The sequence below is a fragment of the Athene cunicularia genome, assembly GCF_003259725.1.
Source record: "Athene cunicularia isolate RWA chromosome 1 unlocalized genomic scaffold, athCun1 chr1_part1, whole genome shotgun sequence".
NCBI classification, from domain to species: Eukaryota; Metazoa; Chordata; class Aves; order Strigiformes; family Strigidae; genus Athene; species Athene cunicularia.
The window spans coordinates 6,801,127-6,828,474 of NW_020799091.1; the positions used below are offsets into that span (position 1 = coordinate 6,801,127).

A 27,348-nucleotide genomic window follows, 5' to 3' on the forward strand; every position below is an offset into this window, starting at 1 on the left:
GTCCGGCGGGCGGCTGCGGCCTTCGCGCCTCGCACAGGCCGGCCGGGAGCGGCCCTGGGCACCGGGGGAGCCACTCGCTCCAGCGAAGCGACTCGTACCAGGACAGGCCGCAGCACTCATGTGGACCTGGCAGCGAAGCGCAGCCGTGTGCCCTTCCAGGGTGGCTGTGCCACAGGGGCCGGCAGGGCCGGCGTGACCCGGGGCTGCCAGCGCCCGGCTGGGTGCCAGTTGATCCAGGGCACAGGATTTTCCCTACCTGACAGGAATTCATGTGTCCCGGCAGGGGTAGGAGGCAGCAACCCTGGCCTCCCCTCTTCCCCGATACCCATTGTCTTTCACCTTTAACTGATCCTCCCTCACACCAGTGGCTCCAGGTCGCAGCCCCACTAAATGAAGCCACAAGCAGCGTTTCTTCATTTTACTACGCTAGTAGGAGAGTGCTAGTAAAGTCAAAAGTAACAGAATCTGCTCTTGGTGATGAGATTTGCCCAAAGGTACCTCTTGGAAGTTAACTTGCTTGCAAAGCATTTTAAGGTACAGCCATTCCTTCCCCCTGCTGCATATTACCTATTAACTCTGGAGAGCTGTCGGCATTTGAAAGTAATCCATGGGTGAATGCTTCATTAAAATACGTTTTGAAAAACACATTCTGTGGGATCACTTTTAAAAATGCAAATTATATATATAAAACTTTCACACACACACACACATATTTTGCAAATATAGCAGAAAGATAGCAAAAATGGAGATCTGGCAAGTTTCCAGTAAAAACTGCTGTTTGCCATTTTTTCTGCATAAGAATGTAATTTAGTATCTATGTTCACAGTTGTATTCCCTTTCTGAAAAATGTGACCTTCAAAGCAGGGAAGAGGAGAGGGGAAATACAATGGCATCTTTTATTTGCCTGTTGAATTGTATATTTATGTTTGTTCCTGTAAGCCTTGAAATGCCATACTTTGTACACACCACTTTGCCTTTACAGTGTGTCACCGCAAGATAAGAAAATGAAACTAAAGTTTCTGTCTCCGGCCAACCGAAGCTGGGACTGCAAGACTTTTTCTCAGTGTAAATATTAGCCAGCTATTTGAAGACACGCTGTCCATGAAGAATATTAATTACGTACCGGGAATCAAGCCATAGTGTAAACCCAGTTTATTTGGCAAAACCAGTAGATATTGTTCTGTTCCTAGGGGAAAAATGTGGGGGTGGGGAAATCTACCTCCTCCTGGTACTACCATATTCATAAGTTAGAATGCTTGTTCATACTAATTACAGGAGCAAAACAAATAATACGAGCAAAACTGCCTTCATGAGGATGTCATGTGGTCCAAGGACACCCTCAAAACCAGATTTGTTGTTTACTAATCAGCAAAGGACCAAGCCTGATGCGAGGCGAAGTAGTTTGCTACCCTCCAAAACACACCCGGCTCCCTGAGACTGAGTACACCCTACGTGCCTGAGCAGATCCAGTATTTTAGTATATTGTTAGTTTGTCTTTACTAGTCTTCATATAAAGCCAGTAGTGCCTCAGCAAGGCCTACAGGCTGTTAGCGAGAAGTTGCCCGTGAGGCCCCCACGCTGATGAGTTGTGGGAACACTCTGTGCTCTAAGCAATTCTTGAAACAGCTCATTAAGATTGGCATAGAAATGCCCGTTGAGTCTCTTCTTGGGGTCTCTAATGAAAAGTTATTATTACAGGAGTTGTGTTGTACAGGCAATATGTGCGGAGCATGGTTTTATCTCTGCCTGCAAAAGCATACTTCATACATGTGTTCCTGAAACCACCCCCTATCAAAAGCATAGCTTTGCTGAAATGGTTAGTTAGAAACATTTCTGGTACAGCTCTGTCCTACTGCTTCTTATCCCAGTTGACATAGCTGTCAAAGTTTGTCGTGTTTTTTTAACAGATGCAGATAGGGGTTTTGCTGGTATAAAACCCACTAAAAGGGCTCTAGACTAGACCTACATGTAACACACTTGACTTGAGCATCACCAGCAACTGATATTTAAAGAAGTTTTGCTGAATAGTTGTGAAATTATAGTACTACATGAGAAAATATATCAGGTAAGAAGTCTTTCAAGAATTTATTACATTCCAAAACATCTGTAGTTGTACTTGAAAATACTCCAACTTGTGTTTATGCTTGAGCTGAATTTTCTTGAGAAGTTTAATAAAATTCCTTTAAAGAAATGCATCCTTTTTGACATGTTTGGAAAAGAAAAACACAGACATGAAAGAAACAAACACAGTGTAGATTTTTAAATATTGGTTTAATGAGATGTAAATTATCCCTCTGTATATGAGCTTAAGCCCTTTGTTCTCCAGCCCAGATTCGCTGAAGGAAGCAGACAGTGTTTCGCTGTGGGCCTCCCAAAGGGTGAAAAGCTTTACACTCTTGTCAAGCCTCCAAAGCAGCTCTGCTGTCATCAGCCTTGCACTCTTCAGTAGCTGATTTGTAGAACAGCCTTGACTAGAAAGTTTGCCAACACAGCCACAGTGGAATAGCTGGTAAACCCTCCTAAAGATGGGGTCCAATTTAAATTGCTTTAATAACTCTGTATTGCTTATGTCAGAACTGCAAAGGATGTTTTGCCACTGAAACTACATCTGCAGGTTTTCTCCAGCAAAACTGTATTGATTGGTGAATGTTGTTATGGTCCTGCTATTGTTAAATCAGCAAATTTCTAAATATAAACCAGTCCTCTGTTGTTTGCCAGTCAGACTCCTTGTCTAGGCTACATGGGTCTCATGCAGGTCCCTCACTTTTATTCACATTTAGAGTTGTACCTTGGTGACCTTTGACCAAATAACTGTAAGCCTTCTACAGCTGGATTACCTCCTGTTTAGAGCTAAGCACCTAGATTACTCCGAATGCAGAGAGCCCAGTTTTGTTCATAAGGTTGAAATGTAGGAAACACTGGAATTACAGGCTCAGGAAAGCACAAAAAATTGCAGTTTACTCTTCAAGTGTCTAGTGGTGAATAGGGCTGAACTGAAGATGCATAATGAAGGAACCATCTACTAACATTTCTACTTATGAAAATCTGCATATTGTAACTTTTCTAATATGGTTTGGGTTTCACAGCCTCAGAATCTTAAGACAAGCTGAATATATTTAGTAAAAGATCATTTGATAGGTTGATAATTAGAAAAAATTCAAATACTGACATACTGAAAAATATGTTCAGCCTATCTAGACAAATGTACTAACCTATATTGCCCTTCAGAGCTTTGCATGATGGTCCTGACAGCTTGTAATTTCTGTAACATTTTCACTGTGATGGGTTCATCTTTACAGGAAGGCAGAGAGACTATGAACAGCAATGAGCCAGGATCAAAGGCTAAGGTTAGATAGGGAAGAAACTCTTGAACTCACATATTCTTGCCTTTGTCAATCTACACTAAATACCATGGCATAAAAACCAGATCCCTCGATATTTTGGACAATATTCTCAAACCCAATATTTAGTATGTGGCTATAACACTCAAAGATGTGGCAGTAGGCTTTCAGGAACCAAGTCTTTAGTACACTGACTCTAACTAGCTGGGCTGCCGGTAAGAGCCTGAGCGCAGCAGCTTGTGCTCCTGGTGCTGAGTTCCCACAAAGGTCTGTGTAATCATTCAAAACCCCGTGCTGTCATGGCAAGATAGTTACCGGTACCTGAGCTGACATGCCACCAACTCACCTTCTGAAATGACATCTTGGTGGGTCTTTGGAAACTGAAGGACTCAAAACCCAGATATATTTTACTCTGGTACTTCCGTGTCATCTTCAGCTACCCAGGCAGATGTTCATTACTGTTCTCTGTTACCTGTAACTGGGTGACATTTTGCTGGGCAAGGTTCCGAGTTGCTACAGAAACTGTCTCTGCAGCTCCAATCAAGCAAGGCTCTAGTGACAAGACTCATGCTTTCAGCAGGAACATAAATAATTCACATTTTTGCTGGCCTGCTCTCCATGCCTTCCCTACAAGCAGGCTGGTGGCTCAAGGGAAAGCAGCTGTGATTAGCTGGAACTCATCTCTAGGGAGTTAAAGACATGTTTATTTAAGTATATTATATTTTCAAAACATTTTGCTTCAGAGCCTAATACTTATTTGGAGAGAGGCAATACCAGTAAGCCTGTCTGCCAACTGTTTTTCAGAAAGATAACAGGACAGACTCTTCATTTAACTAAACCCACTCCTAATATATCTCATCACACTCCACCAGTTGTCCCTCACTGCAGTACAGCCGCCAAGGAGGCAGCTGGCTTTCTGACTGATAAAGCATGGTCATGTAACACTGTGGAATTAACCTGGAAAAGATTGCCCGGTGTTTCAGATTTGTTTGGTCTTCCCTACCTGCAGGTAGCAGCAGCTGTTGGCACAGGTATCACTGGGTAACCGCAGCGGTGAAGGACTCACAACATTTAGGCTCTGTTTATGCACGGTGCTGGAACTACTTGTTAAAACATCACATTAAGCTGTGTAACTACTGAAATACTTCTTCTACAGATAAATTCAAAAGGATTCCCTCTGTATGAGTTGTAAAACCTTCTCACTCTGACTTTTCCCATCTATACAAACTATCAGTCCAGTATTGATTCCATTCCCCCCTCAACCATGCTTCTGCTGTTCAGATCTGGGAGTTCAACTCTTCCTTGTGCAACAACATCCCATTTTACAATTATTTTCAATGAATATGGGATGGATGTCAATGACTATGGGATGGCCATCAATAAGTATGGGGTAAATGTCAAAGAATATGGGATAGATGGGAGTCTGCAGCAGCAAGCCAAGTTCTCATCCACTTGCCTAAGAACTTTGTGAGTAAATTCCATGTAATTAAACAGTATTTAGGTTGTATTTGTGTTTAACGTGACTGCAGCTAGTCTGGCCTCTGCTCAAGTCATGGACTGACCTTTTTGTTGTGTTACAGTGTGGTCTTACAGGAAGTACACTCTATGGTATGTAATCCATGTAAAAATAAAAAGTCCTTTAGCACTTACATGTCATTTGTCTTCTTTAGTGGTCAACTGCATCTGCTGGAGTTCGTGGGTGCCAGATCACTGTACTGGGAACTGCCACCTGAATTACAGCCCCTCCTGCCTCCCCTGTCCCCATCACAGCTGGCTACAGGACATTCTGTATTTTTTGACACTTCTGTGCATTGCACCAGCTTACTCAATATTTTGAAGTTGGCGTGGGAGAATGTATCTGCTTTTCCTCGGTCCCTTTTTAGAAATATTTCTAGCCTGCCAACTCTGTGGAGTAAACTATAAAGAGACTGAAAAGCTCTAGACTTCTGGTCATGGTCTCTACTCTGAACAGTGACAGCACATGGATCCACGTCAGGGTAAGGACCTATTCCAGCCATATCCACGCAACTGCCATTTCTGCCACAGAAAGCAGTTGCAGGGCATGACAGATGGTGGAAGGTATGTTATGATCCGTTTTACTTCCCAGATCCGTTTGGGAAAACCAACTGCTGACCAGCTCCATCTCAGCTTGTATCTGTGCACCTGATCATTTATGCCTTAAGTGTATGACTTTCCACTGGTCCTCATTGACTTGTAGCCCTCAAAACATCACTCTGATTGTCATGTTTGTTTTGAATTTGAATCCTATCCTCCATTACAGCTACAGCCTCCACAGTTTTGCACTATCGGCAAATTTCATACATGTATTTTCTATTCCATCATCTGCACTGTTAGTGAAAGCATTTAACAAAGTAGGATAGTCCCCTGTAGTCACCTTTCTGAGTTGAAAATTTATGAAAACAGATTGGTACTGACCCTGTAGGAGTTTCAGCTAGTTTGTTTATGAGAATGCGCCATGAGACAAAAATTTCACTAAAGTCCATATATCTGATATCTACTGCTTCTTGCTTATTTATGAGACTTTTTAGCCTATCATAGAAAGAAATTGATTGCGGTTTCTACTTGATATAATCTCTACCTGATGAATCCATAGTAGCTGCTAGTCCTGTCCTTGCTATTTTCCAAATGCTTACAAATAACTTTTTATCTGCTTCAGATTGAAGGAACTGAAGATGGCTGGTCCTTAATTTGTTAGTTCCAAAGACCAAACCCATTAGATTCTGCTTTTTATTGACAATATTAAAGTTACACACCTTACATTAACACACTAGAAATGCTGGAAGTGTTTTTCATAATGAATTTACAGCCTGCACAACTGCCTGCTCACAGTGAGTGAGGATCTGATTAGCAGAGAAGCATCTGATATCTAACACTGTAAAAATCAATTTTTAAAAAATGCAATGCAAACACCAAGTTCTGAAAAGGAAGAGCTGTTCCTTTATGTCTTTATGGAAGCAGACTGAGACAGGGCCCTGCAGGTGCATCAACTCTGTTGTGCCCATGAATCACTGATAAATATTTTCTGAGTACAGTTACACAACCAGTTTTGCACCAACCCTACAAGAGTTACAGCTGCTTTGCTTATGGGACTGTTATGTTAGACAAAAGCCCTACTGAAGTGGACATGTTCAGTGATTTTTTTTCCCTCTCCAAGTGGCTTCTTACCCATAAAAGGATTTGATTGGTTCGATGAGTTTTTTTTCAGAAAAATTTATGTTGCCAATTGCTAATGTTGTTGTTACTTACCACAGAATAAAAAAATAAAACTGAAATGTTATTAAAGATTTGCAAGGGATTTAAAAAAAATATATGTATTCATTAAAAAAAAAAAAAGCAAAGTTCCATATTTTCTTTAACAAAAGCACATTGTCCATCAGAAAATGCATGGTTCAACTGTGAGATACAAAGTAGTTTTCCCCGAAGTCAGTAGATAAGGGGGGTATGTTTCTTTCTAGCTCTTCAGTTAGATTAGAAGGAATTGAATTTGATACGGCTCCTCAGGGCATTTTTCTGGGAAGAAATGTGATTCCTGACTGAAAATCTCTTCTCACTTGCTTAGAAGTGTCAATTTTGGGATCCAACTTACACTGCTAGCCCAGTGATAGCTTTGTATTGTGGTGAAAAATCTTTGTGTGTACTGTATTGCAAAAGGTTTCCAGCATTTCTTTTGAGAAGAAACTTGGTCTCAGGATGGCATTATAACTTACTTAACACAGCTGTGTTCCAGTAACACTCACGGGACCTTGAGTAGGTGCTAAAACCAGCCCCCTCTCTTTTCACACTCCCATGCTGGATGCCTTGCACTGCTATGCATCTCCCTACCAATACCCTCTCTTTCTTCTCTAATTTTCAGTCTGGACAAGAAAATGCATGCATGGGTCAGAAGACAATTATTTTTGCAGTGACCTGAGTTTGTGTGGTCATTAAATAAAATTGTTGCTGGCTCAACTGCAGAAATGCTTCCAAGAAACTAATTTATCTTTATCCCACCCTGGTCAGCCCTCCTGTGTAAAACAATATAAAAAAAATACCAAACGGCAGTGGGCCAGATTCTGCAGCCAATTACACCAGAGTAACCATATAGAAGGTGGGGGGACAACAGCATTATCAGCAAATTATCTCTTGTTATCCAGAATAAGCTTTTCCCTGATTCTCCAAACAGGATTTTCCTGTTACTGTGTGGGCTGGAAGATTTAAATACAGTCTGACTCTTCCTACTGCTATGATTGTAATTGTTTCCCAGAGATCTTTATGGATATTGAGTAAGGAGGCATAAACCTGCTCGGCAGAGTGGCATCAGTGCTCTGCAAACCCAGTCTTTCTAGCGGACAGCTGTCGCCATAGCAAAACAGCCAAGTGAGCAACCGCCCCCCTCAAGCCTTTACATTAAGAAATAGTTTTTGACTTAAGCCTATTTTGTACCTTGTAAGAAGAAGATTAAAAGAATTAAAGAGAAACCAAGTGACCTGTCTAGTCCATTTAATATTAAGCATACAACACACAGCTTCTTCTTATACAGGGGCAGAATAAGCAGAAGGACATGATCATACACCTTTTATGCTGCTCTTGAAAGTATTCCCCCCGCCACTCCGCAGACCCTACCTGAGGGCTCCTGCACAAGGGCCAGGTGAACCAGGCACTTCTTTCATCCGTGGCCTGAGCCCACCCTGCTCATCACATCAGTGCAACAGTGGCACGTTGATGTGAGGGATGTGGAGGGGACAGAGGATATGGTCTTGAACGCAGGGGCCTGTAGCAGATCTGTGCCTGTCAGCCCGTTCTCCAAGGCTGCAAGACAAAGTGATAAAAGCACAATGACTTCTTTACATACTGGTGGTGCCTAAAGCCCTCGCCTTTCCAGCTGAGCCCCCAGTAATGCCAAACTGAAGTGTAACCTTCTTAAGGACTTCACAGACAGCACAGAAAAACAATTCACTGGCTGGCCTAAGCAGGGATGTTTAGAGAAGTACTCAAAATGTTCTTCTTCAAGACCATCGTAAAAGTCCTGGGTTAATTCCCAAGTGCTTTTACAATCCATTTGCTTGAGTTGCTAGCAGGGAAAACCCCAACTACAGTTTATCTGCATGCTGTAGGAACATACAGCTGCCCAATACCCGTCTGTTCACAGCACTGCGCTTGTCCAAGAAGTACTTACAGTAAATATTGGCAATCATAAACAATCTGTAATGAACTAACAAACTGTCCTCTTTACACTGGGGGCAGCTGGTAAATTGGGATATACTGTGAGAATCACCAATTGGAGAATGTGCCAAGTGAGGTGGGGATTAGGACAGGTTACTAGCCTGGTAATGATCAGTTCTTGCTTCAAGTTGGGTTTATATGAGGTAATACCATGTTTGGGTAGCTTGGCATTTAGACAAAGGGTGAAGGGAATGTATTTCTATGCCTAATTAACCACTTCATTGTTGTGAAAGGAGCCAGAATCTAGCCCCATAGTAAAACCAATCCTCAATAATCCATATATATATATATATATATATATATATATATGATATGCTTTATATTTTATATGATTTAGGCTGCTATTTCAGTTAAGTCAATAAATTAGCAGATTCAAATTATCCAGTCACTAAGTTAACACAGCAGATAACCAGAATATATGCATACTGATGAGCAGAACTCAGCAGTAAGCAGCTGCATTAGTAGGTTGCTCATATAAAATCTTTTTAGATTCTTATCTGCTTTTTCTTCCTGTCAGCAGAAATTCTGACTTCTCCTTTTGTCCTTTTCCCCCTCGTTGCTTCCATCACAGGAATAAGGAAGTACACATGTAACTATTTGTTACACTATGTGAAATACTGAAAAAAATTACACATTAACACATAAATAAGTAGGAGGACAGAAATATGCTTTGTTCAAGCTCTGCATTTGTCATAAAGGGCCCCATGCTGAAAGCTTTGCAAAAGGATGAGCATTTAAAAGGGCAAAAATCAGACTGATTAATATAGCCCAACAAGTTAGACTCATACAGCACCTCAGCAGAGCTTTCTCCTTTGCCTTGCCCTTTTATTGCGCTTTACCTCTGTACTCACCTTGTGTAAATGTGAATGATCAGGAGAGCAACTTGATGCTTTCAGGCCAAAGTTTAACAAAGGGTTTAAATTCAAGTCACTATGTTCTGCAATTTACTCTTGCCGTTTAAGTTTGCAAATCAATACACTAAGCATAGGGTGGGGGAACAACATTTTCAGCAATTAACTAAGGAATTCACATTATAATCCTGCAAGACACCTAAAGGCAGGCATGTCCTAATTTTGGAGGTAATAAACATATATAATGATATTAGCACTATGGTAGAGTCAGCAGATGTTTGAGGTGGACCTACCTTCAGTCTTCCCTTGAAATAAATGTTCCAAACCACAAAGCTCCTAACTTCAGAAATCAGATTTTGTTAAAACATGAAGGAATACCTTTTTTAAAAAAATAGAGAACATTTCAAGTGAGGCAGAACAGAAAGTTTCTAAATTAACTCCTTGTGGGACAGGTCCTTTCTTACAAATGCTTCTCTGTCCCATCCTGCTTTTAAAATGGTTCACCCCACTCATTGTGCTTAGCTGTGCCAAAGAAAGTATGTCGTCCCCTTCCATGGGTCCAGCCATGGCTGCGGTATCCAAACAAGACAGAGGCAGCCTTCCTCCCTGGTGCCAAACACCACCCCGCATGTTTTATTACATATCATGTTCCAGGGAACAGGATGCATAGAAAACTGAGCAGAACAGGTACTACCCCTGCAGCCTGGTAGAGTAGGCCCAATAGCTGTGGCTCCTTTGCCCTGCAGCAGTCAGTTAGATGCTCCATGCAATTGCCTACTTTGTCTTGTTTCCAGCCTGCTGGGTATCCAGGTAAGTGTTCATTACAGGTGAATATTTCTGGCAATTGTGTGTCTTGTGTCGCCTTACGCAGGTGACGGAAGGCACAGAAGCAAATCCCTAGCACGTAAGCGTATTTATAAACAGCTACATTATTGCTAGATAGATAACTATCATGGGGTTTTGTATCAGGGATGTTACAGCCCGCGTAATGTAAGGGATGTAGGTAGTTGCTTTGGAAACAGACACAAGAGGCTGGTGATTTCACACCAGAGCTTCTGTATGCCTTCAGTTTGTGACCCAGGTTGTAGTCTAATGAAGTGAACGCATTTTGTGTCCCATGCACAGGTGGCATAAAAAGGGAGAGTGCACAAACATGAATCTCACAAAGCACATTACTTACCTAATTTACTTACAGTTTCACCAAACTGATTAAAACCAAAGCAATGTTCTACATTTTATATGATTTAGGCTGCAATTTCAGTTAAGTCAATAGATTAGCACATTCAAATTATCCAGTGACCAAGTTAACACAGCAGATAACCAGATTACAGAATGAAAGAAGTAATTCTTTCTTTTACCCTTATCATGGAATTTAATGAAGGTCTAGTTTTCCTTTAACCAGAAAACCCAGCTACTATTTAGTTAATAGTTTATTGACATAGTTAACATGTCACTGGAGGACCCTGTCATTGCTGGGCATAGGTGGCTTGTTGAATAGTAAGTGTATATTTTGGTCTTAGGCCAGTTACATGATCCAAGCAGACAAGACCTGTACCCATGCTCAGCCCAACAAAGTACAGTTATAAAAACGCCTGTGCCACATCTTCTTTAAATCTCCCTGTTAGTATACGTTAGCAGTTCCACATTGTTCTTTGTTATCACTATGCAGTAACACAAAATATTTTGAAGATTTAACATGTAGATGATGGTTGAATCATCTCCAACAGCAGTTTTCAAATAGCACTGTTTTTTTCACTGAGAACATACCCGTGACAGAGTGCTTTCCATTTTTAGCAATTGTAAAAGATACAGTTCACCCTCCTCTCTGGCTGTGGCTTAATGACAAAGTAAATCCAACATTAGGATCCTTAGTATCAGACCAGATATACCATAACCCACTATCCAAGGTGTAGATCCAGCTTTTACTCATGCTGCCAGTTAAAATTTCTCTAAAAGTTTCACTGATTTCACACTGACACGCTTAATGTGATTACAGCTACTGCTCTCTCTGTGCCATTGTCACTTTATGTTAGATCAGCTACCAGCTGTTACAAAACTCCTATGAACTCCATACCATAGATACTCAATTCAATGGAAATGTGGTCACATGCCCACTCCTAACTTGAACCAAAGCATATGTTTGGGGATACACTAGTGCATGGATCTAGTAATAAAAATGTTGGAAGCAGCCTCACACACACACTGCATGCATACTAAAAACAAGACATGCTTTCACTGAGAAAAACTTAAAAAGTTCAAGCAGCTGTTTAATTTCTTAGGACCTCTCTCCTTAGTCTGGGATTTTACCAAATTAGGTGTTCTTTCATAAGGGTGAAAGGCAGCATGTGTCAGGGTCTCGGTTGTGAAAACTTAGCACTGAATTCTGGCTGAGATTGCAAACACAAGACCTACATCAGTATCATTTTTTTATATATAAAAATAATTAAAATTTCTTCAGCACAGTATCTCCTTAGATCCCTTTTTTTCTTGTCAGTCGCTGTCATGTTTTCAGCATTTTTAAAGCACTGCGGATTTTTACTGCGAAGGAATAAGAAGAAGTAATAAGAGCTCACAGCTTATCTTGTTAGCTTTTGACTTAAAAAACACAAGGCTATTTGGCATTTTATAAAAGGACATTCCACTCATAGCTAAGTTTTCTTGTTCCAGTTATCAAGGGGCTTTTAAAAAACCTCCCATGTTCTTCTGTGTGAGTGAATATTTAGGTTTGGGAAGACAGCGTACGCTATCAGTTGTGGTTGCAGTGTCTCAGGGAAGAGTGAGGAGTAGAAATAGTAGGACAGAAGGCATCATCACTGCTTTAAGTCAGTTCTTGGACTCCTGACTACTTGTGTTCAGTTTGATTTCTGAAAGATCTCCGTGTACTGCTTAGCATCTCCACTGCTTTAAAATTGACCTTTGTGTATTAAAAAAAGCGCCATTTTTCATACACTCAAGTTTTACACTGTTGATTTGTCTTGAAAGACTGACATGTCTGCCCTGAGCCACTCATGACCAGTAGACAGAAAGGCAGTGAGTGATATTTCCATGTACTTCCTTCATCATAGAAGCTGCAGCACGTATTGATTCAGTAGAAAAACAGATCTTGCAATAACTGCAAGGACTTCTAATCATTACAGTCCCAGGTGGTTTTAATGCTTGTCTTAGTTCAACTCAATATAATGACTGGAGTTTAAATAGCATGTGCATAGATGTTGTTACTATAGTAAATCTCTTTCCCTTGCCTTCTCACAAGATGAAATATCTTTTTAGCACGGCTGCAAGGCACAGACAAGACATCTGCAGGAAAGAGCAGAGCGTGTTCTGCTGATAAGAAGCTACTTTTTGAAACAGAAATAGCCCCTCCTCCAAGCATGTGTTCTCTTCAAACGTGTCACAATTTCCGTTACTAAAGTCCATCCTGTCAATTCCTTCCTTGTTGATTTTGGTAAAAGTTCATCCAAATCAAGTAAGTGATGACAAACCCCTGCTGAAAGTAAGATTCCACTGGGAACAGTGAGCATAGCAATTAAAATGTCCCACAAGAAAAACCATCATGTCACGTCTGTATTTTCCTCGTCAAAGATTTTGCAAAATTCTGTGCCTTGATGAAGCACCTGCAAATTGTCAATATCCAAAGGCACTGCATTTCAAATCTGGAAAACTGTTGGCTCTTTTACCTCACTGATGTAATTTAGCTTGTTCTATCTTCTTTTCTCTTTCTCTCTGGGATATTATCTAAAAAAGACTTGGTTCTAGGAAGACACAATGGCTCTACAACTGGCACACAGATTACACATGAGTTCACACTGTATCATCTGGATCCAGTGACAGGCAAGACCAATAAGTGACTTATGATACTGTCCAAGAGATGAACAGGAATGTCTCACTGGCAGAAAGGAATTAACAACAACATAGCTCTGTGGTTTCCAGCTATTTGTCAGCACACCCATCACTGTGTAGCTGCTGAATATGCAGCTCTTTAGCCAGACAATGTTTTCAAAGTTAAACTAAGCCACCCTGAATAAGAAAGAGCATCCAACCTGCTTTACCTAAGCCCCTGCTATAGTATGTAGAGAAAGGATCCAACTGTAAGAACCTGATGGAAGAACTTATGTTCTGTTTTCAGACATTTCAGCCCTTGAAGGGTCAGATGTCATACTGCTGAGATTTAGCATTAGGGGCTCACTCCCAAAGGCAGTGAAATACAATCTGGTGGAGTACTGCAGTATCTGCCTTCCAGCTGAAACCAGAACTTCTTGGGCCCCTGGTCTTATTAAGCTATGGGAAGGGAGTTAGGTGCCTTGGCATGCCACACAAAACAGTGTTCTTCTTGGGGAAGAAACCACTTCAAGTCAATATGCCAGGTGGGAAGCTCCCTGTAAGAAGCTGGAGACAGGAGTATTTATTGCCATGACTCACTCAAGGCATAGAGTTAAGGCATACAAACAAATCACTGCAAGTCCTACAAAACCATGAGGGTTTGTACAGATGGCAGAAGAGATCTTTATAAGGGACTGTGATCCATTGAGGCAGGTTTTCATAGGCAAGTAGACTTTTGGATGGCAGGGTTTTGTTACTACACAAAGAAATAGAAGTCTTCATTTTAGCAGATAGAACCAAAACTCTGTTAAGAGTTGAACTGGATTGTAAGAGTAAAGGCATCAATGAATACAATACCACAGATGTGAATGAAATTGGTCTTGATAACTACAGACCTGAAATATGGTTTTAGGACATTCTTTATAGCTTGCTTGGCTCCATTTAACAAAGCAAAAAAACCATTCTTATCAAGATGGTATTAGAGCATGATCTTCCCACAATTAACCTCTCTGTATAGATGGTCATCATACTGAAAAACAAAAGCAAACCAGAATTTGCCTCCTCCATGAAAAGGTTAAGGTCTAAATCGCTAACATAATTTAACCTCGCTTTAGGGAATCAAAACCTAGAGATTGCAGTGAATGCAAGTAGTTAATCCAAAAATCAAGAATTCATTAATTTAACCCAAACTACACACAGCTCATTTTTTAAGCAATTTAGAATTCAGATTAACAGTAATGTAGCTCAAACCTTCTCCCTAGGAAAAGGCAGTAATTAATCCAAAACTGATAAAACTGAGACTAGTTCAAGTAAAACCTGTTGTCCACTATCATCAATCCAAATCCTAGGGGACAGGCAGCAAACAACAAGGAGCCTGTACAGGGAAGGCTAAAGGGTTAGAGATGACTCAATATTGTCACTGCATCACTGCAAACAGGAAGAGGCTATTTCATAAATCATGGGTCATTTCCATAACTGGAAAGCCCATATGTACACTAACAGGTCATTACAACAAGGAATCACACACAAAATTTTCCATATTAACCTCGAGCAGAACGCAATTGCTAGACACACTTAAATCTTGCAGAAAGCTCTATGCAGTCCGGTGGAGACTGGAGACTGCTCTGGAAGAGGTACAGCATATGCTGGTGTCATGAATACACTCCTGTATCTACAATAACCTTGTCTTATCCTCCTGACCCTATTCCTCTAATCCTTTTATCATTCCCATGACATTTCTCTGTGTTCAAATACATCAAACACCATTCTTGCACCGTGAATACAGTTTTGGAAACTGGTTCAAAAGGCTTGATCCCTGCAGAAGAGGAGGATGCCAATCCTACTCATGTGTGTGTTTAGTATTGCCTGTTTTGTGGAAGGGAAAGCCAGAGTTTATCTGCTGTTTGTAGCCATTATGGAAGATGCCTCTTCAGTCTTTTGCTTGAATTGGTCACTAGGTTGCTCTATTTCTGCAGAGAGGAATGTTACCTACTCTAGAAGTACCAAAGCCTCATCTGTGCTATACTTCTGAAATAGTTAAAAATGAAGGCTGCTGGTACTCAGGTTTTTCAAAATTAAAGAACTTCAGATAGGAATTCAGTTTTGAAAACAGGTTCAGAGTGGTAAATAAACTGAAATTAAAGACAGGAATTTTTGACTCGTTCAAACCTTTAAAACTACTTAAATATGTGTAGGCAAATTCTCAACAGAACATCTAGCACAGAATATATATCACTATATATTAGAACATGATAAATTTGCCATCATCACTTACTACTACCTTTTATTATGAACAGCTCCCTAACAGATCTGCAGTCAACAACAGCCTGAACTACTTATCTTGTGCAATTGCTCCCATGTGGAATTCCACTGATTTCAGAAAAGTTAATGACTATCTACTAATTACGCAAGTAACTGTCATACTTTATGCCACTGGATGTGAAATCAGATCCATAAAATCTGTTAAGTGTCTACAGACCTCTAAAGAGGATGCAGAGTATTACCGAATAATAGTAACACCACCCTGTAGATACAGTGGGTAAGATGTGTCTTAGTTAGATGTGCAGGTTTAACTCTGAGCTAGCCTAACCTCTGCACCCTCTGTAGTCAACAGAAAGGAACAGACATCTCAAGAGATAAATTAGTCTCCCTGAAACACAAGCATGAGAATTGAGCCCCTTCCTGCATAACAGTTACACAATTAACTGTCACACACAGTGGGACTCTGAATGAGTTTGGGATCAGGCTCCTGCTAGCTTGTGTTCTGTAACCTTAGATACCTACATTAGGATAAGGGGTACTGAAATCAGCCTTGGGATGTGTGCAGTCCTCTCCACAGAGTCTAAGGAAAGCCTAAGCACAGAATGGGCACCTGTTAGGTCTCTGAAGTTCAGCAAGATGAATTCCATTCACTATCAGTGTCTTAAGTTTCAATCCCTAATAAATGCTAGAACACTGACAGCTTTTCACAAAGTTATTTTTCAAATACTTAGGTCCCAGACTGAAATAGTTCCCAATCAATAGTAACATTATCCCAAACCTGATTTTGTAAATTTAATTATGTTTGGTTATTCTCATCTGGAAGAATAACGACAAAATAAAATAAACAGAGAGGAAAACCTCAAATGAAAATCTATTAAATGCTTAATTTCTTATAATTACTAACTGAAGATAAATGGAGGATTAGGAAATAAAGGAAGCACTAAGGCCACCATGCTCAATATTCAGCCTGTAAATTGTTTAATGCAATGTATAAATGGTCTTACAGCCACCCTCTGCTGGTAGAGACCCACAAGTACAGTGGACTGGCAGCTAGAGCAGCCTCTCATTTCAAAGCTAGCAGAGATCAACACCTCTGCGGTGCATCTTGCAGCACCATGTAGTATTTGGCTACCCTGAAGACTCAGAGGTGTGATCGAGTGATGGGGAGCTGGAGGGACCCAGACCCCCTCTCTGCCCGTTAGCAGTACAGGGTGCCAGTGGGTCTGCAGTTAACTGCCATTCCCTCACTCCCCTTGCAGCTGCATCCAGCCCAGCTGCATCCAGAGGAGACTGTGATAGGGGAGAAGACACAAAGGGAAAGATTTGACTGCTAACACGATCCATGTTCTCTTCGCTGCTTTGTAGGCAAAACAGATGGGCTAGTAAACCACAAACCCTGCCTGAACGTTGACTGTATAAGCACATGCATGCTTTCATTTTGTTTAAAATAAAATTTAATGTTCATGTTCTGAAAAATCAGGGCTTCCTTTATGATTTTTACTGTTTTCTAAAGAAGCAACACAAGACCACTTTACACCTTAAGACTTAGAAACGTGAACATATCCAATGATGCCACAGACTATGGAAACAGATGAGTAGTTAAAACTATTTAAAGAAGTTACATCTTATCTACAGATGGCTTCCAATAAAATCTTTTTTTGGGATAGTGGTAGTTGGCCACACTTATTAGTGCATTAAAATGGGGAGAACCCTACAGAGGTACTGTGAAGTATTTGATTCTCCTCTTTAAAATGTTGTCAACTAGTTTTCTAAGGGATAATAGTTTTTAGACAGAACACTGTAGGCATAATATTGTAAGAAGGGATGAACTTGCTCAGCCTGCTGACAAAATTTGGCACTATTGTATTGTCGCAACTGGTTGGTTCCCAGCAATACCATGGTTCTGCATCTTCACTGGGTACCTGTAAAACAGCATTTCTGTCTTTGATGTATTTGAGGCAACTGGCTGTAGAGATCTATTTAGCCTCAGGTGTCATCAGTTTAGGAAATGGAAGGTGCTACTTTAAGTTTTTAAAATGCAAGGGTTAAAAATATGAAACTCAGCACATGAACAGCACTTCTCATCTACCTTTTAAGTGCTACTAGATCTCTTCCCCCTCCCCCTCTCCCAAGATTCAGTGGGAACTAGAGGAAATATTTTGTCCCAGAGATAAGAGATGCTGGATTAGCAGCAGATACTAAAAGATGTCTTCCAGTGCAACACATGGTCCCGAGGTATAAATTATTTGCCCAATGAATGTACTAGGAGAGGATCTAGGTCTTCTGAAGTTTGAGCTCAGTAACTCTTGCGATTTATGACCCAATTTTAACATTTGTTATTCATATATTCCTGACTTATCTAATGCAGATACATGCAGCTGTAATGTAAAACATGACAGAAATGCCACTTAAATGCCTTTGCATAAAAATGTTCATATTTGTAGAAAATGGAAAATGTAATTAAGTTACATGGAACATGTAGGGATTCTCTGGGGCTGAAACATCTGCTAAAAAAATGGAAACAGGTCAAACATGTTCTTCCCATCAATATCTGCTCTGCAGGACCCTTGGAAAAAGTGTAGAGCCACTTTCACACTGTGAACTCATTGGGGTCTTCTTACTTAGCAGAGGATTTCAGAACCCTAATGCAAGATTACCATGATAGGGCCATGAAAGAATATTTGATCCTGGTACCACTAAAGAGAAGACCAAGACACATAAGGTGCTTTGTGAAATTTTGCAGAGGTCACACTCAAGACTCCACAGATTTCTTGCACCTTGTACACAACATCCCCTTTGTTACACACTACATAAAGGACATGAAAAAAGTTCATCTGATGGCACACCAAGACACATCCAGACCTTCTGTATCTAAAGACTGCTTGTGCTAAAGGGCCGTATTAGAGCAGCTGTTTTCAAACAAGAATGGGAATGAGCTTCAGGAAGGGGGCACAGAAGCTATGAGGACAGAAAGGGACAAAGGCAGAAGACAGCACCTCTTGAGACTGATGGCCCCTCACCACCTCCACCATACAGTGCTGCTGTTCCACCACCCAGGGCAGGGGAGGGATGGAGGGCAGCATCTGATCAGACCCCTGCACCAGCTTCGGGGCTGTTCTGGACAACCCAATAAGTAAGAAGGAAAGGAGGGAGCTCTTTCCTCCAAGCTTTTTTTTCTGCTTTATAATGATGGGATGCAATAGTTGGAATTTTGCAGTCAACAGAATTACCAGCTCCACACAGCTGAACAAACAGGGAATTATCCTAGGGTTTCTCACACACATCAGGGCATAAACTACAGATTGAACACTGAGTGTGATGTACTAGGTATGGGTGACAAGGAGACACTACAGAAAAGGAAAGAAAACAAAGCTTGGAAAGCCCGTGTGTTGGCAAAACCTCTCTTAACACCTGTATTAGCTAGAAAAAAACAATGGTGACCAAAACAAAATGCCATTTGTGGATAGTGGACATGAGCAAAGTAATGCCTTGCATGCCCCGCTGTGTCACTGCCCAGTAGTAAATTCAGGGAGACTGGGGTAGCCATCCCTTTGCATCCCAGAGGTGAACGTCACCTGGAGGTTGTGCACATGAAGTACTACCATAGCACAGCGAAAGTTCAGGGTGCATGTTTCCTTTCGGAAGAGTAACACTGCTAAGTCAGCTGTACCCAGGAAGCAGGTCCACCCACACCCGAGAGCATGACTGAATGCTAGAGAGGCAGGCGTATTCCAAACCCAGGATCTTGGCTGTCATGACTCGTACCTATATTTACCTTCAGATAACAGAGAACTGACTATAGCAAAAGGCTAAGATATTTGAGATACTGTCAAACCCATGTGAATGAGGCTGCAATGCCACTCAGAATGAATGGCAGCAATGTCATCCATTCTGGAGAGCCACAACACTTAAGTGTTGACAGAAACTTGTGAGAGACCCCACACATACCTGCTTCCGTGGCCAAGCATGTCACATGATTCAGTACTCATGACAAGGGTAATCCACAGCCAAATAACCTTCTTAAGGATGAGAGTTTGAGACAAATATGATAAGAAATTTTAACAGAACAAGAGAATTCGCACAAACTGTATTTCACAGAATCATCTAAGTTGGAAAAGACCTTGGAGATCAACCATATTTGTTGGGGACCAGACCGTTATGTTGGATCTGGTCTCAAGAGGGAACAGCTACTCCATCCCAGGAGTCTGCTGGCAACACAGAGCTCCTCTATTTTTCTGATTGCCCTGGCTTAATTTATATTTTATAAAATATAGATTTAATATTTTTATATATATAATAAATTGTTAATGTAGGAATATAATGTATGCAAATGTATTTAAATATATACATTTTAAGATACATATATATTCCCAGGTATGTATTTATAAATACATTTACACTATTAAAATATTTATATTGTATAAATTAAAAATATTCATTACTTATAATGAAGAGTAAGCAAATTCATTTCTTTTCATTAGACCTACTAAAATAAACTCTTTCTTCACCCACTTGTTTTCCAGGAGGTAGCACTGGGACAGCGGTTGCTCCAGTCACAATCTACCCTGGAGATGAGGGAGCTTTTAGTGGTCAGGAACTTGCAGACACCTAAATGGATCTCATGATAGGAGCTAGTAAATCATGACTGCCCTTCATCCCTGGTGAGATGTAGGACCCACTTCGCTGTGCAACACCCTCCTGCCAGTTCACCTGAGGACTGCATCTCCCTCAACCTTTCTGGAAAAACAAATGAGAAGTAAACAGCAGTAATCTCTTAGGGGATGCAATTACTATTTTAGCTGACATTTGCTAAAGCAGAGCAAGCCACTGCACATGTCACTATGAAACTGCTGCCACCACATCATCCTCATCGAAGACTTCACCACTATCAGAATGGAGGCTGCTAATCGTATTTGCATTGTGAAGAGTTCATGGTAGCAAAGCTGACTTCACTCATATCAGGAGCACTGCAAAAACACTGACGTGGAAAACTGAGATTGGGCTTTTAATCTAACATATGTGAAACATTTTAGTACCCTTTTTTTTTTTTTTTTTTTTTTTTGATCTACTCTGCCATTAAATATAAAAAGGGATATTTGGCTGTGAGTGCAGGGGTAACATATAATGCCCTAACTGTAATTAGTTCCATCATAGGAGAATGTATCAGTACTCTCTGTGACAGTGAAACCCCCCCTAACTGAAAACTCCTCCACATTTTATTCCAGCTTGCTTCTCCCGCTGGGATTTGTCTGGACCACACCTAGCAATCACCAGTGCTGCTTACAGACATCAGGGTTTCTCAAACTGCTGCTGCCTGGTCAGGCAGCTACACGCAGCAAAACATTTGGCTGGGTCCTGAGAACAAAAGTGGAAAAACATGGTTAACAAAAGCATCAATGTGCACAAGGGACACCCTGCTGCTGCTGCTCCTCCCCCACAAAATAAACTGCAGCCTTAGATGCACGATTTAGAGACCGAGGCTTCAGCAACAAGACCAAGAATTTCTGACTTCTGCTGTGCACCTGGCCATATTGCAAATGCTCTAAACCAGCTCATTAACCTGATCCAGGTTTTAGAAAGCCGCACAACTGCAAACCTCCTCTGCTTCCACCTGGAGCCATAAAAAAAGCATACATAGGGCAGGGAGTGTCCGCTAACACCCCGATTAAGACACCGATAGCTCACCATGCTGCGCCAGATAGTTGTGTTGGCATGAAAGAGAATGGTGTACTGTGGCACAGGAAGCCCAAGAGGCGAAATATAATGCCAAACTCCAATGTCACCACAGCTGCTGCATCATGCAACTGTATTTTCTGACAGCTTAAAGCAGGCAGCTCAGGTAATACACCTCCCAGGAATGCATGCCCAAAAAGGTTCTACTGCATACAAAACTCTTACGTGCATGAATCCAGAACCTGAGGAAAAGACTCTACTTTGAGCAAGATAAATAGCCATCTTCTCACCTCTATGTTGTTTTGAAAAGCCTCTCCTATATTGCAGCGTCAGACCTATTAAGACATGAAAAAAGTATCTTTCTCACCTTGAGCACTTCTGTGCGCAGAAAAGACTTGTAAGATTCTGGGTCGTGCAAATCAGTAGGTAAAGCGATCAATCCTAGCATGTCCTTTCTTAAGTCTGCAAGAGCAGTGTAACGCTGTTTTTTTCATAAAGTCGTGCAACAGTAAACCAGAGGCTGTAAGAGTAGCCACTGAATTCATCCTGAGGAAGCAGGCTTGTGTAAACCTGACCTATGTGGACTGGGGCCAAGACATAAAGGTTAGCTGCTTACCAGCAGTCCACTAAATTATATCCTTAGGATACTGCATGACAGAACTGAGCAAGTGAAACCATGTGAGTGGAAACTTGGCCAGGAACCTAAGATAGTTGTTCCCAGTTTTCCAAGAAGAGGTATTTGCAGAGAAACAGCAAAAAACAAACAAATAATAGGGTGGTAGGTAAGAGCAATAATGTACAGAAAAGCTAAAAGTGTGGGTAAACAACAGAGTCCAAGGCAAGGAAGAGAGAAAATCCAAGAAATTCCAGCACAGGAGATACTATCAAATGACGCTCTCACTGGAGTTGTGCTTTTTCCACAGTGCAGCATTACTTACCCAAAAGGAAGTGGTTTGTGTGCAATACTGTCGTTTAGGTACTCACACTGCCAAAACTTCTATTTTAAGCTGAATCATATAGGAAGCAACATATATTTTGCACCACTGCATCCAAATAGATGGAGAACCTGAGAACACTAGCATGATCAATTTAGTTGCAGGACTTCCTTAGAAAATAATGGTGCACAATTTCACAAAATTCCAGTTAAAATTAATTTTTTACCTCTGGCTATGGCTTGCACATTCTCCAACTCTTTTCCCCTACAAACTTTACGAAAACAAGACAAGTGTTGGAAGTCTGCCATAACGGAATGTTCACATTGCCTTTGTCACACCATTAATCATTTGTCAAAACATATTATAGCCACAAAGATATTTTTAGCGGGCTGTTAATTTCAGTAGTTTATGTTGACCCTTCCAACAAATTCCCTGTTTTTTGTTTTTTTTTTTTTTAAGAGCTAGTACCATGCTTGAGGATGTCAGCTCACAGACTGCTTGTCTGCAACAGATGTGCACATTGGCTGAGCAGTATGTTACTGACTCAGTTTTACCACTTACACAACAAAAAGGGACCTTTCCAGGATTAGCGGCGAACGAGGTGCAGAGTGTAACCACATGATACCCCTACCTGCTTTATGCAATACAGGGTTTTACTTCTGTGCTGAAGAGGGCTGTGCACACAAAGCTCACCTTAAACAGCACAGCCCGTGTTCTCTTGCTCAACATGGAAATGCTTAGGTGCACCTGGTGTGTACAACTGGAACACGGGCAACCAAAGGATTTACCCTCAGCCCTGGAGCCCATCTGAGTCATGTTTGTGTGCCAGTCTCCAGCAACCCATGGGTGGGGAAGGTTTCTTATCCTCAGAGAAGTGCTGCAATCAGCCAAACAGCTCTGCGTGAGTTAGGTGAACCAAACAAAACTATTATTTTTAAATCAGGAAATACTTAATTCAACAAAAACTGAAGCTGCTTAGGTGGTTTTGGATAGTTGCATATATGCTCTCGTCAGTGGTCATCTTAGGCCATCCCACCTTGAGATAGCTGTATGTATCCAAGAAACAGCTGCAGAACATACACAACTTTTGAGTCTCCTCTGTTGAGCAGGTTTCCCCCTCTGCTAGGGTGCCTTCTCAAAAAGGAGCTTCCCACAACTGGAGTCTCTTGTACTCAAACTACCTGCAGTTCTTCCAAAGCCCATGACAGTGCCCTGACTAGCACTTTTAAGTCCACTATTCTGATGCCCTTCTCCAGCACCTACAGTAAAAGTAATTTCCTGTTTCAGTATCAGATGAGTTGTCACTTAAAATTCAAGAGAGTTAAAAGTTGTGGAAGGAACCAATTTTTTTTTCTCTCTAAAGTGAGTTTTTTCAGATACCAGTTCTTATGAACCCTGGGACTTGCAGTAACCTCCACACCCTTTTGTGTTGTGTAACTGCCATTGAACTGCTGCCATGTCTCAGTTGAAGAGCATGTCTGTGCTGCCTGAAGAGGTTGTCCACTGCTCTTAGAGCACTCTTCTTGTACTGAAAGATAAAATAAATTAACACTTTATAATTAGTCACTAGAATTATTTTCAGAGATGCTTTACAAACTTTTCTGGCTATGCAGAAATACTAGGTTCTTCCAGAAATTGCTTTCACAGCTACCTTCCCACAATTTCATCGAGAACACTTAATAAGGAACAGAAGCCTTCCACTCTTAGCTGTTTCTTCAAGCTCTTCCTGTTTGAGAACAAAAAAGACAACACAATGTATTTTTCTGTAGTTATCAGTAAGATACTAGGAAACTGTAACACAATATAGAAGTACTTACCTATTATATTCAGCTCAATTAACTCTCTTACCTTTCACATTGCAGTTCCAGACTCTTTGGGAAATAGTTGTTACGTCCATGGAAGACAAACAAAAAAACCTTTCACAGCAGCTTCATCAGCCTCCAGAATCTGAGCAATAACTTTGATGTTAAAGAGTTTACACCCTTCCCCCATTGGCTTTGAAGCAAACAGTTGGTCAGTGACACTTAAACTCTCCTCCTTCCTCCAAGGGGACTGTGGACAACTAAACTTTACAGCTGGGATAATTAAGAAAAGGGGATTGTAAAACAAAAATTATGTGCCAAGACTAGCATAGATCCTATCAACCACCCTTACAAACCATACTGCAGTCCCTGCTTGAGCGCGTATGAAAATCCTTTCATCTGGCTAATTTGCATACTAGGAATTATGTAGGCCTGACGATTTGCAAGAACTGAGACAACCCCAACATCCTGCCAGTCCTCTCTGCTGCACTGACATGGATGTTGACACCATGACACCAGAGTAAGACACCTTAAAAGTTATGTTATAGCATATTTGCATACTTAGTCTCATAAATCCGTGTATTTCTCATGCAGGCTGTAGAGTTGGTTTTGGTGTGCTATCCAGTGCAGGCTCAATTTAGAGCATCCCAATCCTTGAAGTTCTCATTAAAAGCAAGAACTTGTCAGAATAAAAGCCGAGATATGAAGCCAGGTTACTACATATGGACTTCGATTAAGCAATTTCTTCTTTGAACAAAGGCATCACACATTCATACTTATCCTTATCTTCTACATCCATCCTGCAGGGTCCTCCAAGTGCTTCTTCTGGTCCTCAGGACACTGGATGGTTGCTTACCTGAGTCCACAGTGACCAAAATCACTTTAGGAAAAAGACAACCCGTAGTTTCTGCAGTGTAGGGTATCAGCATAGTAGCCCAGTACAAAATCTAAGCATCACAGGCTCAGGACATACAGACACTGGAATAACTTTTCATTAAACAGTACTGAAACAGAGTTTAACCGTGTATTTAAGAAACACCAAAGGCAGGCTTTCAAATCTATCATCAGCTTATGTCTTCTCATATGAAATGCTGAGACAACTTATCTCTGCAACAGGACTGTAAGCTTCTTGTGGATCTTGCAGTTAAGACCTGTTAGGTCAGAAGAAGCTTGGACATTAGTGCTTTCAGGTGAACTGAGTATCCAAGCCTGAGACATATAACACAGGTTTCACCATTAACATTTCTGACAAGTTGTGATCATACACTGATATATGAGACACACTCTAAAATGACAAAGTGAACTACACACACAGAGAACTAGTTTACTTGTCTCTTGCATCAGGCATTCATTTGCCTTGTTTCCGTATTTCCTTTTTTCTGTAACTTTTCTACATTTCAGTATGATACAGCAACTCTTAGCTGAGACATCTGTGGCATCTACATGTTCAGATAAACATGGTATCAACAATGAAATAAAGTTATCTGTAAAGCAGGATGCATCCTTATCTCCTCCCCAGAGGACACAATGGGGAAAGGGAGGAAGAGAGAATCGGTGCCGGTGAAACCAATTGCTTCTAACCAGTTTAAAAAACAAAGTATAACATCATTAGGTCAGCAGATCATCTCAGATGGAAGATTTCGCATCCATGTTTTCTGCCAGTTATAGAAAAGAGAACCAAGCTGCCCCATTATTCCACTGCAATACTTACCATTGTTGCTTGGCATCAGCTGCACAGATGAGCACAGACTTAAAAGTCTACAGTGGGCAACTGTTGTGACAGAAGGCATCACGTCACTGCCCCTTTTTTCCCCACCTACAGCACACCTAATCTAAAGGTATCTGTGTAAAGAAACAGAAGTAGAAAAGAAGGGGCTGTACCTGTAATCCAGAATTTTTCAGACATACGAAACTATTACTGAAAGTTATAGCAGCAACAGAGCATTACACTCTCTCCACTCCTTTTCTTCAGTGATTAACATGCAAAACTGGACAAGCTGGGGGTGGGGAGAAGCACCTCCTGACCCAGGACACTGCACATTTTACAGGAAGGCAAGCAACTGGTTCAAATTCTTTAACTGGAGGGAGCTGTATTTAAAGAGAGAGAAGAATGGCACACACTGCTGTAACATCAACAAATCTTGAGAGGATGAAAGGTTCAGGTTAAGTAACTGCATCACAAAACATTTCATGATATCCTTCCTCTACCTTTCAAGTGTATCCTGGGGCTAACAGACTACTATAGCTGTGTAGTTACTGAGGAAATATCCTGAGCAAATGCATTTTACTTACCTCCAGGAGGAGCCAAAGTATAAAATAAAAACTTGTAACCCCCTTTTTTCATGAGCTACACCACTACTACCGGACTTTAGCCAAGACTTCCAGCGAGCCTGCAAAACTCTTTACAACTCTTTTAATGGAGTATCTTCTTGAAGTAATACTTTATTTAACAGGAATCAGCTGTAACTAGAAATGGTGTTATTTCACAAACCATGCAATACTTTGAATATCTTCCTTTCCAGTTTTGACCAGAGATCTTCCACATGTTATTTAACTTCAGTCTCCTTAAGTCTAAGTGAGATTTAATTAGTCTCTCATTTGGTGAATGGCTCATTTCCCATTCCCCAGCACAAAGACAAGCACAAGCAGGGATGATATTCAGTATAGAAAGTCTACAACTCGCTGCTCAAAATCTAGCCTACCTCCTACACACCAGTCAGAAGGCATGCTGAACTCAGACAGCACCTAGACAGCTGGCTAACCCATGCCAACACTAGACAGCAAGCACAGGTGAAAAACTGGGAAGCAAGTTAGCTTGACTGCTCCCATACCATGCTGAGAGGTCTTACACCACCTCATCCACTCTCAGCTTTTTCAAGGTTGATTTATGTCTCCATGGTCATACTGAGGACAACTGCCTTTAGGCGGGAGCAAAACTCCACCTGCTGGTCACACTAAGCAACGTATCTATGACAGCCAAGCGCTATTAGCGTCGCTATCAGACAGAAGCCACAACCCTTAAAAAGAGCCCCAAATCAGCAAACACAGGCTGTCGCCTGGTGTCTGACAAGGCCACTTCCCAGCCTGCTCCCTGCTGAGGGCCTCCCTCACCAAGGCCAGGCCAAGAGCTCAGCCTTGCTCTTCAAACCGCTCTCTATACTTCATCCGAGGCACAGGCCGAACACCTCAGCAGATACAGACCCCGCCAGGGACCCCTCTTCCCCGAAGGCGCAAGGGACAGCACCCCGAGGGCCACCGGAGCCACCCCGGCTTCCTCCACCACACACGGCTGCCTACCTCTCCAAACACCACCCCCATCCCAGCCCCGCCATGCACAGCACCCACCTGCCCTCGCAATCGCGACCAGCGGCCCTTTCCAAACCGGCCCCCCACCCCCCAGCTCCTTCCACAGACTCGCCTCAGCGGGCGCCGCTCCCGCCCC

General features: G+C 41.5%; 1 long non-coding RNA gene across 2 annotated transcripts; it reads right to left on the reverse strand.

Annotated features, from left to right (window-relative positions):
• Positions 1–7,704: 7,704 nt before the first annotated feature.
• LOC113479617 lies at positions 7,705–27,234 on the reverse strand. Of its 2 annotated transcripts, none has more exons than XR_003398317.1 (3): positions 23,756–27,234; positions 20,009–23,632; positions 7,705–19,515 (listed from the first exon to the last, which is right to left on the reverse strand). It is a non-coding gene; the product is annotated as an uncharacterized LOC113479617 (long non-coding RNA). The 2 variants fall into 2 exon arrangements; XR_003398316.1 differs by having other exon boundaries at positions 7,705–12,712; positions 19,445–19,515; positions 20,009–27,234.
• Between the last annotated feature and the right edge of the window lie 114 nt (positions 27,235–27,348).